The sequence below is a fragment of the Netta rufina genome (genome assembly GCF_964035555.1).
Source record: "Netta rufina genome assembly, chromosome: 1".
In the NCBI taxonomy this organism is placed as follows: Eukaryota; Metazoa; Chordata; class Aves; order Anseriformes; family Anatidae; genus Netta; species Netta rufina.
The window spans coordinates 186,940,361-186,955,927 of NC_140123.1; positions in this window are offsets into that span (position 1 = coordinate 186,940,361).

The window sequence follows — 15,567 nt, forward strand, 5'->3', positions numbered from 1 at the left end:
CAAAACTTTAGTAACTTTATCTGTTGAAACATGTGAAGTGTAGAATTCCCTCCTCTTCTGGTAGTACATGATCACTGACATAAGAATAATTAAAATTCCATTCCCAGACTAAATAAGTACATTTATGTGCTTGTTACAGAGAAATGTATTATTATTATTATTATTATTTATCCTTTCTACTCTTGTTGCAATAAGCCCTATGGATTTTGTTGCTGATTTATTTATTTATTTATTTTAGTTACTTGATTAGTTAAAGATGGTATTTGATATTTTTTCCTAGCACTCCTAACTGTGAGAATATAAGAATAATACCTTACATTTATAAAGAAATGCTAATGTTCTAGTTCTTTCAATAGAAATTCTCAATAGTATCCATTTTAAAGATGGAGTAACAAATACTTCTGAAGAATAACTGTAGGAGGATACATGAATGCTGTATAGTTTAAGTGTCCTGCAAAAGTGAAAGTAGATTAAGAAGAAAAAAAAACAAACAAAATAAGAAAACAGTCAAGATACCACATTACAGATACTGGTCACTATTTCATTGGCTAGTCGATGAAATATGATAAATTCAAAAGTGATTTCCTTTACTATAAGAAATAAAATGCTTTTTATTTTAATACATTTTTGAAAGACCATATATACATCATTTATATGATTAGTCATGGTATTAGTTTGCATTTGGACAGTTCCCACGAAGCTTTGGACTTCTCTGTCCTGCTTCAAGCAACAACTATGCTGTGTGTGTTCCTCTGCATGGGCTCCAGCGGGAGCGGCCGTACCACCTCCATTCTGGCTGCTTACAACATCACTTTACATAACGAGAATGTTCATTTTTCAGTTTCATGTTTTTATTTAGACAACATGGTCTTGTCGGGTGACAGTATTTGTTGGCTCCTGCACATGCAGCTGTTTTTACTGCTAAAGGTAACTCCATCCCTTTGTTTAAGGAGATGTAATCAGCTTCAATTCCAATTGGTCATTAACACCTCTCCAACAGCAGTATGAAGCCAATATTGGGCAGGCTTGCTCTGCCTGTTGCAGCATACAGTGGAGATACTTTCTGCAGGTTTTAAAATGTCTTTTCTACATTTTGTCTTCATAACTCCTACAGTGAACCATCCACCTTGCTACAGCAACAAAAATAAGTAGCTCCTCTTGTCTTTGTGTGCGTGTGTGTGATTATGCCTTGAAGTGTATATCATTCTCCTGAAATTAAAGAAATTACGTTTCATAAATATATCAGCCAAATAACAGCACTACTATGAATGTTTTGTTTTGTTTTGTTTTGTTTTGTTTTGTTTTGTTTTGTTTTGTTTTCCTCCTCAAAAGAGAAAAATGGAGAAGGTTAACAAATATATAGCAAATAAAAAAACCTACATCTGGCTTAGAAAATCCTCACTTAGTAACTGGTGAAGTAAAAAGTGTCATAAGCATTTGTTCCTGTAATCATCTGCCACTACCTGCTTTTGTCCTTTTTCCAGAGACAAAGTACTGGTCTGAATGGTTCCTGTATGGCCTTCCTCCTATTCTTAAAGGATAGTAAATGGTTCAACACCTGAAGTCCAGCTCCTAAATGCACCATGCTACAGCATGGCATTTTGTCTAGAAATGCCATGTCTATGTCTGTGTTCATTCTGTCTGGAAATGTACTATGTCTGTGTTCATTCTTATACCCATGTTGGATCCCAACATTGGAAAGCAACATTGGAAAGTATCTAGTAGATGCTGCAAAACTAAGAAGGAAGCACCACTCTAGCCAGGGCTTTGGGGAGCAATTAAATACTGTCTTAGTGAGAAATAAAACCATTCCATAATCCATAGCTGCCTTTATTGAATGCCTAAATTATAAATGGAGGAGTGGACAAATACGTTCTCCCTTCTGACATTTCAGATATGTGTGGGTTAAGATTAACGAAGAACAGAAATTCCCATATATTCTGTACTGCTCAGGAAGTTAGAAAGCAGACACTCAGAAGTTTTACCTGTTTGAGTAAAAGAGTTACTACTCATAGGATAGTGAAGAGGGAGCTGGTGTTTCCAGAGAAGAGAGTTAATATAAAAAGGAAGCACACTTTTTTTTTTTTTTTCTTTCCCCTAGGACTGAAGATGAGGCAACTAGTATATATCTGCTTATGTCTGAGACAACACAGGGGAGGGGAGGGAAGAGGATTGCAGGTGTTCTGTCCAATTACTGTTTGGCAATTGCCAATATGAAAAAAAATAAAATAAAAATCATTAGCTTTTTTTCTTATTTCAAGATACATTAGTGGAAAAACAAAGGAAAGAAAGAAAGAGCTCCATGTCTCACTCTCAGAAATCTCCTTATTGCACATGAGCTGGTCTGCTGGGAACGTACAAAGTCCTTTGACTTTTCTGGCTAAGTCTGCAACTTACCTAGGAGATCAGTTTCCATTACTCTCATCCTAAGCTCATTTCCCAAGCTCTACATATATTTTAAAACATAGGCAAAGAATTATACCTGAAAGTACAAAGAGAAAAGTAGGTCAAGACATTAGTAAAGACATTAGAAAAGTAGGTCAAGACTTACCTTAGCACTCTCCCTTCAGTACTATTGTGTAGCTGTAATTGAAATGTCCTTTTTAAAAGTGTCCTACATCTTTATTTATTTATTTATTCGTTGGTTTGTTTATTTTTCTGTAGACAGATTTGCAAATGTAATTATATTATTGTCCTTTATGTTATTTATAGCCTAACGGGGCATTCATCAGAATCTGATATGGAAGTAAATTGGGTAGAGTTCATACAAATTCTGCTGTATAAACTGGAAAGACCTACACAGACTCCAAGAGAACTATATAGATAATTTATATCTATGAAACATAAAATTCCTACACACACACACACTGGTAACTGATAGACTTTTATGGTCTTCATATACTGTGCGCAGTTCTGGACACCCCCCCCCCAGTACACATGGACATATTGGAAAGACTCCAATGATGAGCCATGAAGATGATGAAAAGGCTCTCCTTTGAGGAAAGGCTGAGAGAACTGGGCTTGTTCAGCCTGGAGAAAAGAAGACTCAGAAGGAATCTCATCAATATGTATAAATATCTTCAGGAAGAGTGCAAAGAAGATGGAGCCAGGATCTTTTCAGTGGTATTGTACAAGATTTTTGTACAATTGTTTACAGTTTTGTACAAGAGGCGTTGTACACAAACTAGAGCACAGGAGGTACCAGCCGAACATCAGGAAACACTTCTGTACTGCGCAAGTAACAGAGCACTGTACGGGTTGCCCAGAGAACTTGTGGAGTCTCTTTTCTTGTAGACCTTCAAAAACTGCCTTGACATGGTCCTTGGAAACATGCTCTGGGTGGCCTCACTTAAGCAGGCAGTTGGACTAGATGGCCTCCAGAGGTCCCTTCCAACCATACTGTTATTCTGTGATTCTGTTTTAAGCAAGATGTTTAATTGATAAAATTATGGATTTGGAAGATATGTAAGCTCACAGGAGATGGAAGCTCTTTCACAATATTTGTGTCTGAAGATTAATAATATTTTATAATCTTGGTTGAGGATTGTGGAAATTATTACAGCGTTATAATCAGTGAATATAATAAAAATGAATACAATAAAAATGTGATCAATGGAGTACCCCTATTACCTACAATATTCTTTGCTTCTTTCTTGTAGATTCAAGGCTGTTTAACAGAACACAACTGATTAATCATAACAATAACAATAACAATAATAAAGACTCATATTTTTAATGCCAAAATTAGATTAAAAAAATATTTTTTTTTTATGTTAATCATGGTATGATGGACACAGTTTGTTGTTTTACAGCTCTGATTCTTCCCTCAAGGTTCAAGACAGTACTTCAGAAAGAAAATCCGAGAAAAAGTGTAGGTTATGTGACTGAAAAAAGAGATGTACTTTTTAAATGATGCAGATGCTGGCCCTACTGTATAAATTTCTTACTGAAAATATACTATACTATACTATAATACTGTAATAGTTTAACCATACATGATAGGGCCCAAAAATACTAATCAAAAAAAGAGAGAAAAATAAGTTAGGTGTAGATAGCTTGGTTCTTTTGTGATGCTACCAAGGCTATTTTTATTAGTGTATCTTTGTTCAAAAAAATAGGAAAAAAATTTAAGCATGTGTAAACTTCAAAGATCTTTTACATTTGGGCTAAACCCAAACTGTGTTGACACTTCCATGCTTGAGTTCAGAAGCTATCAACTGATACTATAAGAACTTTGCATAAGTTTGTGTCTGTAAATAATGCAGTAAACAAAGGATAAACAAAACAGAAGTCCAGAGCAAAACACCAGGCTTTTTGAAAACTATAAATAAAATTTTAAGAGATTCATTCTGTTGTGTTATGTTTCCAATTGCAAAACAAATTATAACCATATTGCTGGTTTTACTGTTACAATAACAAGGGTCTGGTACCTAGTTTCAGTGGAAAAATGCTGATTTACTACCAGTAAATCTCTTATTTTAAGGATTTGCTTAGAAATATATTGGTAGTTAGAAAGGTTTTTAGCAGGGAAGATCATTTTGTGTGCAAAAGTAACACAGTGCAAGAAATAGAGAAATAAAACACTTTTTTTTAGAAGCACTTTTTAAATACTTCTAAAATCTTGATGAATGTGGGGGTGACTGAAATGTGACTGTTGCGCCAAATGTACCACAGTCATGTAGAATCATAGAATGACCTAGTCTGCAAAAGACCTTCAATATCATCAAGTCCACCCACCAACATGACCTAATGAGTCCCATCACTAAACCATGTCCCTTAGTGCTGCATCCACTTGCCTATTTAATAGTGGTGGATGGGGACTTCACCACTTCCCTGGGCAGCCCATTCCAATGCTTGAATATTTTCTAACTTGCTCTAACTGTTAACACATGAACATATGCAAAAAAAAATATAAAAAATAAATAAATAAAATCTGGAAATATAATACCAAATATATTTTACAAAATAGTGAAACATAAAGTAAAAAAAAAATACTTCATATAATGAGTTAGTCTCATGTGATGCTTATGAATAAACAGTATGCGTAAGTTCTGGGTTAAAGCCCAGATTCTATTAAAGAAAGCAGCAACTAATTCAGACTACCTTTTATCTTCTAATAACACTTTACTTCACGAATAAGTGCTATTCTAGACTTAAATGATTTTAGACTACCCAAAAAAAAAAAAATGCTTTGCAGGTGTACTTTTTGTTCATTGACTATATATACTGTTGCCCACTACGTTGCCTCAAACTACTTTACTGTTGCCCCAAAGATATTAGTGTTTTACCCTTTTGGAGAAACATTTTAAACTGATGAGGCATTTACAGAGGAAAAAGACAACTCAGTATGAATTAAGATAATACAATATGACTCTCACTATAGGAATGAACACTTTAATCCTTCTTGTGATCCCCCAACGGGTAGAGTGTTGATGATAGGAAAAGAAATGTATAGAGATAGCACTCATGTGGGAGAAACACACCACATAATGTCAAAAGGCCACTATTAAATAATGCTCCAGTACCCTTACAAAAAAAAAAAAAAAAAAAAAAAAACCACAACTCGTTCAAAATGTAAAAATAACAGGCACAAAACTCAGCACAGCCACTTGTCAGAGAATGGAGTGGAAGTGTTTACTTTTTTTTTTCTTTCTACTTTGAATGGTAATTTATAGCAGCAATATTCATTCTGTCCAAGCAGTCTCTGGCACCAGATTATGCATATCAGCAATTAGAATACAGTCATTCACTATTGGCATTTCAGGCCAATAAAGTTTATTTCACTTGGAGTGCTGACATAGCTGTCTGCAAACAAGGCTCAGAAAACTAAGACATCTGGAACATCATTAAAGAATATTGACTTTCTCTCTTCTTTTTTATCTTCTTCCCTTTGGTGGAACTTTAGCGCATTTAAGAATATGGGTCACCTCCCAAAACATGAAAGCAAAACTGACAAAATCTATTTTTATATATTTTATACAGACAAAATCTATTTTTATATTTTCCTCCAAGTAACATAAAACAGTGAAGAGGATTAAACCATGCAACAGTTTTGGGGGTTGGGGAAAAAAAATAAAAAATAAAAAAAATGTACATGCTACCCAGATGGTTGTATCAGAGATTTCATAAAGTTTTTGTTTGTTTGTTTGTTTTTTATGAGCTTAAAGCTGGGAGGGGATAATTATTAATAATTTAGTATACTTGGAAGGATCAATATGACTAATTTGTTATGTTTGCAGAGCTAATTCTTATTCCTCTGTCAAATGAAGACTTGAAAAATTGAAGTAGCAATTTAAAAGTAAAATCGTTTATGGGGATTAAGGGGAACTGATTCATCCTGTTTTAAGGTTAAGAAAAAATAAGAATAAATTTAAGGATTTATATATATATATATATTTACAGTTGTAGCATGTGCAACTTGAGCAATTTGCTACTTCAACTTTTTAATATTGGAAGTGGTTTCTGAAAACTGGACTTCACAACTAATACAAAATTAAGAATTCAGTTATCAAGAAATATAAAAAATCACCCTTGCAATAGCACCACTCTGGTCTATGACAGACACACTATAGGATGAGTCTTAATCAGTCTCTTCTGTGAAGTTACATAACTTATTCAAGTCCTTGAGAAAAGTTCATCCTGGAGTAATGGTGTATGTCTTTCATAGAGATTTCCATGCTTGCTCAGGCTTAATAGCAAGAGACCCAAAGATCAAATGTCATAGATGAGGTTTTGCAAGGACAGAAAACAGCCACAACCCTAGTGAAAGGTGAAGGACCACGTACAATATATGATGTGAATATAGCAGGAGCATCTACCAGTGGTACTGCCTTGCCTACTCCAGATCTCCTTTGTGCTCTTAAACTCTGGAGTGAATCTTCTTAAAATGACGGACCCGTTGATCAACAGTCCTTTCTCTTTCTCTGGTGGCAGTTGTCACAGTTACAGGGCAGGACTGGTTTCCTGGTCTCTCCCATTGATCTTCAGGTCACTCCTTGTGGGACAGAATGCCTGTCTCTTTTGTTATGGACTCGTCTGCTATGTAATGATGAGAAAGTACCTCTTTGTGGCATGGATTAAAAGGAAAAACAGAAATAAGATGTCTTATACAGAAGCAGAACAAAATAATAATTTAAAAAAAAAAAAAAAAAAAAAAAAAAAAGCACTTGGAATGGTTGGGTCATGCTTGAGAGGAAATTTCTAAGAGCAATTAATGGTGAAATTGATCTCATGTGACACTTGCAGTTATTAAATAAAGAACAGAATATTTTGTTCACATACAGCAAATACACAAGACATTATTACCCAAATGTCAGTTTTTTAGAATGTGTCAGAGTGGCTTTCATAACATACAAAAGGAAATAAAAGCTAAAGAACTCCTGTAATATGTTTAAATAACATAGTTTAAATAACTGTACTATACCATGTAAGGGAATTACGACTTACAGAACACAGCTTGAAAAAATGTCAGCTTGGACTTGCTGTATTTGGTGCAAAGAAAAGTATTACACCACTACAGTTAAACTACAAGTGCAAGATCTTAGTCCTCAGGGTCTGTGAAGCACAAATTATTCCAATATTCTGTTAATACCTGAACCCTGGAATGAAAATTACAGTAGAATAGTCCCTATTAATGTATTCAACCATTTTCTCAAAATCTTTTTTTGCAAGAGGTTTGTTGTTATGTTTGCTTGTTTTAACAATTACTGGATTTGTAGCAATGAGTGGGCCTTCAGACTCTTTTCTAAATCTTGTTATACTTTATGTGCTTACAAGTGCATCATTTGCACAAAAATGTTTGTATGTATATATGTCCTTTAAAAGGCCATAAAGCAGATGTAGTTCAATATGTGGCCAGTTTGGTTTATGAAATGTGCAGAATAGTGCTCTGGAGATTAAGACAGTTATGCTCTTTTTCATCCAGAATTAGAAAATAAATAAATTATTATGAGAGCTGGAATAAACACTGCAAAATAAAGCTATTTTCACAGTATATGGAGTAATTCTATAATTTTATATTTCTACTATACTGCTATACTATATAAATTTATATACTATACTAAATATATGCTATACTATATTATATATATACTAATAAAGATATTATATATATGTTATATATATACTAATATATACTATATATATTATATATATGTATAATATACTAAATGCTATAATAATACTATGTACTTATACTATACTGCTTTATAGTATATATTTATACTATAATTTTGGGGATCTGGTCAACCTCTTTTCAGTGGTTTGCAGGGACAGGACAAGGGGTAATGGCCACAAGATAGAGAACAGGAAATTCCACACCAACATGTGAAAGAACTTCATAGTGAGAGTGATAGAGCATTGGAACAGGCTGCCTAGGGAGGTTGTGGAGTCTCCTTCTCTGGAGATATTCAAGGCCTGTCAGGATGCCTACCTGGGCAGCCTGCTCTGAGGAACCTGCTTTGGCAGGAGAGTCGGACCCAATGATCTTTTGAGGTCCCTTCCAACCCCTTCAATTCTGTGATTCTGTGACATAATTAGGAAAATCAAGGTAATTCACTGTATTTTATTTATTTATTTATTTATGTATTTTACAATATATTAAAAATGGACATACCCAAATTCCAAAAACTCACTTAAAAAGTTCAAAATTCAGAAAAGAAGTTACTGTAGATAATGCATTTCTTCGTGGAAAGTATTATCTCGTTTGGGAGTTTTTACAAAGTTCTTTGTAAGGAAAATTAATGGATCAAGAGGATCTATGATGACTTCAACATGAGCCATGAAATGCACATTTAATAAGTGCAAGTTCCCTATGATTTCATCATATTGTAGTTCTCTTCTGCCACCTCATTCATATACTTTATGTACCGAGCTCAGGAGTCTGAATAGAACCCAAAGACAGCCAAAATGCATCTCACATGCTTACCTACATGATGTGCAGGTGTTTGGGGGAAGTCTGAAAGAACTAAGAGGGGTGGGTGGCACTGCACCACCTTAAAATAGAGTAACAAAATCTGTGCACAACTGGTATCATCTCTTACCTGTGAACAATTTCTGCATCTCCCCTGAAGTGTGGCTATGGGTCTTGTTTTACCATATGGATTATGTAAGGATTTTTCTGCAACTCACAGGACAAGTAAAGCTGCATATTCCTTAAAACAAAACAAAACAAACAAACAAAAAAAACCTTGTAATCCCAAACTCATTTTAATTCATGTTTCATTTTACTTTTCAGGGAAGGACAACAGCAGATTTTTAGATTTTTAACCAGTTTTATTTTTATTGTTGTATTGTGAGAATAATTATGCTAAAGTATCCTAATTAAAAAAAAATAATAATAATAATAAAAAACTAATAAAAAACTAAATATTAATAAATAAATAATAACTAATAATAAAATAATAATAAATAAATAATAACTAATAATAAAACTAATAAAAAAATAAAAATAAAAAAATAAAAAAATAAAACCTCTCTAAATAAATTATTTTTATTAACTCTCCCTTGTATAATTCCTTAACCTTGAGTCTATTTTGTTATTGTTCTTCAATTTGTTTAGCAGAATTAATCAATAAATCAGTTTCTGTATATAGAATCATCAAAACTGGGTCTTCTAAATTACACTACTAACCGAAGAACAGTTATTTACAACTCATTAGACTCGTTATAACAAACTGTACTTCATTCTCAGGCATTCTATTTTTATTTTATTTTTTCTCAGACAGAATTTTCCTGTCTTTCAAATTTAACTTAATAGTCGTTATTTAGAGATAAGTAAGAAAACAATCTCCAGCTTTCCACCAGAGACTGATAAGAAAATTTGTTTTGCTTATCTCTGAGTGTCCTATGTCTTCACACTTTTTAAGGCCCAAAATTGTGTCATTTAAGCACAGCCCTAAGTTTAAATGAAGTGAAGCCCTATGCTTAAATGAACTGAAGCTCCAGCACCAAGTCCTGAGGGAGCACAAAAAACACAGTGTGCAACTCTAAAGAGAGCTGCACATGAAGCAGTTCCTCTAAAGATCAATTCTTTCCCATTTGTAGAATCATTGTCTCCTGATATGGAAGGAAATTAATTACTTTGTACAGGAATACCTGGTAGTCTTCATCCATTCATTCTTCCCCTGTACATCAGGGGTAAGGATCAAGAAGATGCAAGTCCTACACGCTCCAGTTGTTTTTGCTTTTTCTCCATGTTTTGTTTGCTTTTTTTTTTTTTTCTCTCTGTTTATTGTCTTACTAACTCTCAAGTCATTTCATGTCCTGCAGCTATCCCACACAGAATGTTATGCACATGTCCACAAGGCAAGAACATTTTTCACCATAAAATGTTTGTTCCTGATAGAAATCTCCATTTGTAAAAATACAAAGCCCAAGGAGGATACATAATTTCCCAAAGAAGGAAGCCTTTTCCTGTAATAGAAACTCAGAGAGTGTCTTAATTCTCCTGAAGGCAGGTCATTTCATCTAACTAACTGTTACTGCAGAACTGTAGAAGAGCAAGTATTTCTGGGTAACTTGACCAGAGGCTATATTACCGAACTTTAGTAATATGTTTTCTTGGCAGCAGGCATGCCTCTGTGGTTGCCACCACATATAATGTACCCTCTTTAGAGTAGAGACTGGAAAAACAAACAATTCAAAAGTGTACACTACTGAATCCCACACACTGAACACACATTAGAAAATTCTGTTTCAGTTGTGGATTCATAAGCTTGTTCTACCTTATTTCACAGATATTCAGACTTGCTGGTTCAAATACTTTAATTCAGATTAAGAGAGAACCTAGTTCATTTTTCAGAGCTCAGATAAATTCTGAATTCCCCTAATTGGCAAAATGATGTAAAGGAAAGCAATGAAGAAAAGTTATGAAAAGACCAATGGAAAAACAGGTATTATAGATATATAAGATACACACTCATGTAGTTTATAAATACCTCTTCTATGCCTAAACTCACATGCAATGCTGCTAGAACTTTATTAATACTAAAACATCTATTGCTTAGAGTTTAGAAAAAGACACCTTTAACATTCACTATTCAATTTTAATTCAGCCTTCTTCTGTATTTACATTAGGATATTAACTTTAATTACATGACTATGTGCTCTTGTTTTTATAGGCCCTTTATTGCTCACTGGAAAGGACAGAAGATGGTTACTTACTGAGAACTTGTTTAAAATTGTATTTTAGTATTTTAGTTAAATGTAGTAATCAGTGAAAAAGCCTGATGTCCCAGGTTTTATCTACTTCTGAGAATCACTATTCTACATGTAGGCAGAATATTATTTTTATGGTTAGTACTTCAGATGGTATTCAATGCTATAGATTAGCTTGATTGTTTCACAAATGCTCCCAAATTCTCTCTGCAACACCTCTATTAATCAAGGGCACTGCAACCTTCAATTTTCAAATGGGAGAGAAGGGAGGAGGGAAGAGATTAAACATTTTAATGTCAGAGTATCCATGGTGCTTTAGGGTGCCCACTTGGGACATTTACTTAATTTTCCTGAGAAGCTGATAGAACTCTTCACGTTTTTCAAGTTCAGGTTCCAGTAAGTTCAGTTACAGTTCTGAGAGCAGTGCATTTCTAATAGATCTTTTTCTCATGCTGGGCATTTAGGACATGAGGACATGCAATTAGTGATGGCATTAGAAACATCTTGTTTGCATGACTTGTTTAACATCACATAGATACCTTATGAAGAGAGAGCGAAGGAATGAAATTGCTCAGAATCATATTCAAAGATATCAACAAGGAAATCGTCCCTTTTCCTTTTGATGTTCCATTTTAGTCTCAAACAACCTCTTTTAATAATTAGACCTGATTCACCCTTTGAATATGCCTCTCATATGATGAATAAGCCAGGATTCTTGTGGAAACGATCACCTCATTAAAGCCTGTATTATAATGCATACATCTAATAATAAGATTGAATCAATATTACCCTAATAACATTGTCCTAGAATTTTGCAACTTCTGAATTATTTGTTCTTTCACTTTTTTTTTTTTCCTTATTTGCTTACATGTATTTGTGTACATCTTCTGTGCATGCATATGTGACTTTCTTTCAGCTTCAATCTGAAAGAAGAGACACTCCATCTCAGGGCATCACAGTACCTCCCCATGCATCCTGAGAAGGTATCAGGGTCTTGAGCTTAAAGAATAACTAAGTGATAGGAATCACAGGTTTTTATTCTCTGTGCATATGAAATAAATGCAAATGTTTCCCACATTAAACATTTCTGTCAGCTGACAGAAAATGAAAATTGCTGATAGAAGAAATTTAGTATTGAAAAAATCTAGTGATCCATCCAAGATTCTAACAGGAATGTCTATTCACCTCAATGTTGTGGTTTTTTTTGCATTGTCCTATCTAGTCATCCTATTGCCATTTCACCATCCCAAGATCTTTTCCCTCCCATTTTCCTCCCTACTTTGTCTTAGTTCCAACATAGCTGGTTTGCTATCTCTCTGTGCCTTTTGAAACTAATAAAACATAACAACAACAACAATCTCTTCTGTTCTCCTGTTCCTGCCATCTCCTTTTCATATACTGTATTTACAGTAATTTCCTGCAATAATTGGTTCATTATTTCTACTTAAGTTTTTCAAATTTTCCTGCTCCAAGTCTGTTGTACTATGTTCCAATTTTACTCATTGCCTCAGAAAGCTATCTAATATCTGTGGCCATTTTTTTCAAGCAAAGAATATTCTTCCTGGATTCATGTTGCTATTCCTGTCAGACCAGTCTATACTTTGTCTCTCCACTAGCTCATGGACCCAATCGCCCACACACCAGACTACAGTCTCCTTCTCTACAGCAAAGCTCACACAGCTTTGTTTCCCTCAGGCACCCAGTCTCATGCTTGATTAGCTCAATATTACATTTTCCAACTTTCAATCCTGTTACTCCTCCTCTCCAATATTATTGTTTCCCATATTTCTCCTTTATTACAATCCTAACCCTCCTTCATTCTCTTGCCTCACATTACTCCTTATACTGTCTGGGGAAGAGATAGAGAGAGGACCAGGAGAAGGTTATTCAGAACATGGGTATGTTCACTGACTGTGGTTGTGATTGTAGGCTCAGTATATATTCTTGATAGGGTGTTCACATAGGTTTCACATAGGGTGTTCATATACAGGTTTTCTAGAGAATTAGACAAAGTGGTCTCTACAGAAGGTGTAGTAGGCAGAGGTACCATCCACCAAAGTATATACTTATAAGTTTAAAAGTATGGTACAAGATGAAAAGTCTTACTAAATTGCAGAGGTAAAACAAAAGGGAGCAAAAGTGGACATATTTATGGAGCACAGATTGTTCCTCTGACATAAGATATGTGAGGTGTGTAAAAATCCAGATCAGGGTGCCAGTACAATATAATATACATTTATCTTGACAATAATTAAATTTTAAAAAGTATCAAAAAACTCATAAGGTTTTATTACTGGCCTTGGAGATCCTTCATGGTGTTGTGCCAATACATGGTAAGCATTCATGAATTAGCATGTGTCTGTTTATGTGTGAGTGTGTTAGAGCCATACCCTAAGTGATGGACTTAGTCCATGGTCATTCTCTAAGATAAAATAGTGCTGAAGGCTCTGGGCAGCAGATTGGCTAGTCCCAAGGTCTCTGAGATTACAAAAACTGGCAAAAATACTGAATTAGCAAGTAGTAATCAAACAAGTCCAAGCTTAGATAAAAGCAACTGTTGCATTTAATGGCTCTTCAAATTCCTCTCTTTTGAACTGTTAACTCTAGACAGACAAAACAACACTTTTCCTGCAGATGGCAAAAGGCACATCCCTGATATAAAGGCTTTTTTCTTTTTCCTTCAGATAACTTTTACTTTCCTTGAAAGGGAAGATTTCTTGTTTAATATGAACAAAGCAATATATTTTTCTCAAGCTTCATTCTCAAAAATATCCAAATCATTCTAACTTAAATTAAAATATACATAAAAATAATGTAATTCTGCCTAAGAAAGGCAAACAGCTTTCGAAATGTCAGCTCAATTATTTAAAATATAACAAAATTATAGGTGGCAGAATGCAGCATCTTGTAATGGGAACCTTAATAAAAGACACTGTTACTACTTCCATCTCAACACTGAAACTAATTTAGAGTTCTCTTTCCTAGAGGGTGTTTTACCTGTTTGGGGGTTGTTTCTACCTTTGTTTGGTTTTCTAGTTTTTATCACCACTGGGGAAAAAAATAAAATAAAATAAAATAAAATAAAATAAAATAAAATAAAATAAAATAAAATAAAATAAAAAATAATAAAATTTTGATTACAAGGGAGAAAAATTGTTGCAAACTGGATCACAACTACTGAAGGCTGATCTGAAGAAATATTCAAAAGAAACAGCTGATTGTCTGTGTGCCTAGAGAAGGGAAACCCCACTATACAGAACAGATTACAGTCTTGGGACTCTTGTAGTAAATCTACCCACACAAAAAGTTCAACAGAAAGAATCTCCAACATCAGCAAATTCACACAGAATTAGTTGATGGATTAATATCAATTGATACAATCTTTCAATTTTAAGCTTAAAATATGTAAACATTTCCAGCTCCCAACCCATATAGGAAACATTTTGGCATGGAATGGGTAGAAAATATTTTGATTTTGTTGTTGTTGTTGTTTACTGTTCTAAAACATTTGAAGATATGTCTAAATGCTTCTGCAATCTCTTTCAATAATATACTTTCTAAGATCTTGGCTGCAGTGGAAATTACTGCCTGGCATCCCTTTCATAGACTCAAGTACAAGTTTCCCTATTGTGTTTCACCCCAATGTAGCTTGTACTACAGCAAAACCACAGCTTTAAATCTCTTTTAAAACTCTGCAAAAATTTGCCTTGCCAGCACACTGTTTCTACTATCATGTTCCTGTTGAAACCTTGACATGGCCTGGGTTATGGGACCTGGTCAAACTCTAACAGCTGGATGTAAAACAGCTCAGTGGAGAGTGGAAAATTAAACAGTGGGAAAGAGCTAAGGAATGCTGGGAAGCTACAGGTGGCAGAGCTCTCACAAGCTGATAAGCCTGCAAGGATCTTTACACTGTATCTGTCTAAAATGCCTTTTATCAGTTTTGTTAAGGTTTTAAATACTTTGTTTTGGAAAAGTGAAATCAAAATTAGATGGAAAATAAACCAATGCCATTTAGAAGATTAGTACACATTTATATGCTAGACATTTTGTCTGCCTAATTTAAATATCTACTTTCCATCTCAAAATATATGTGTGTATGGACATATATACATATATGTGTATGCATATAGTATTTTGTATATGTAAACCCTGATTTGCATACTGATAGCATAGTCAACTATTTCTAGTGAAAAACATTTGAATTCTTTCTCTCAGTTGTAACTATTTGCATCTTAAGCCCCACTGTCTTTAATGCAGTTATCCTTGAAATAATCCTTCAAGGGTGGGACTGCTCCTACAGCTGTAGAACTGACAGAACTGGAGAACTCACGGACTGGGTGATTTGCAAGAGTAATGTCTTAAATGGAATAGGAACTGAAATAAGATGAGTAAGGACTTCAAACACTT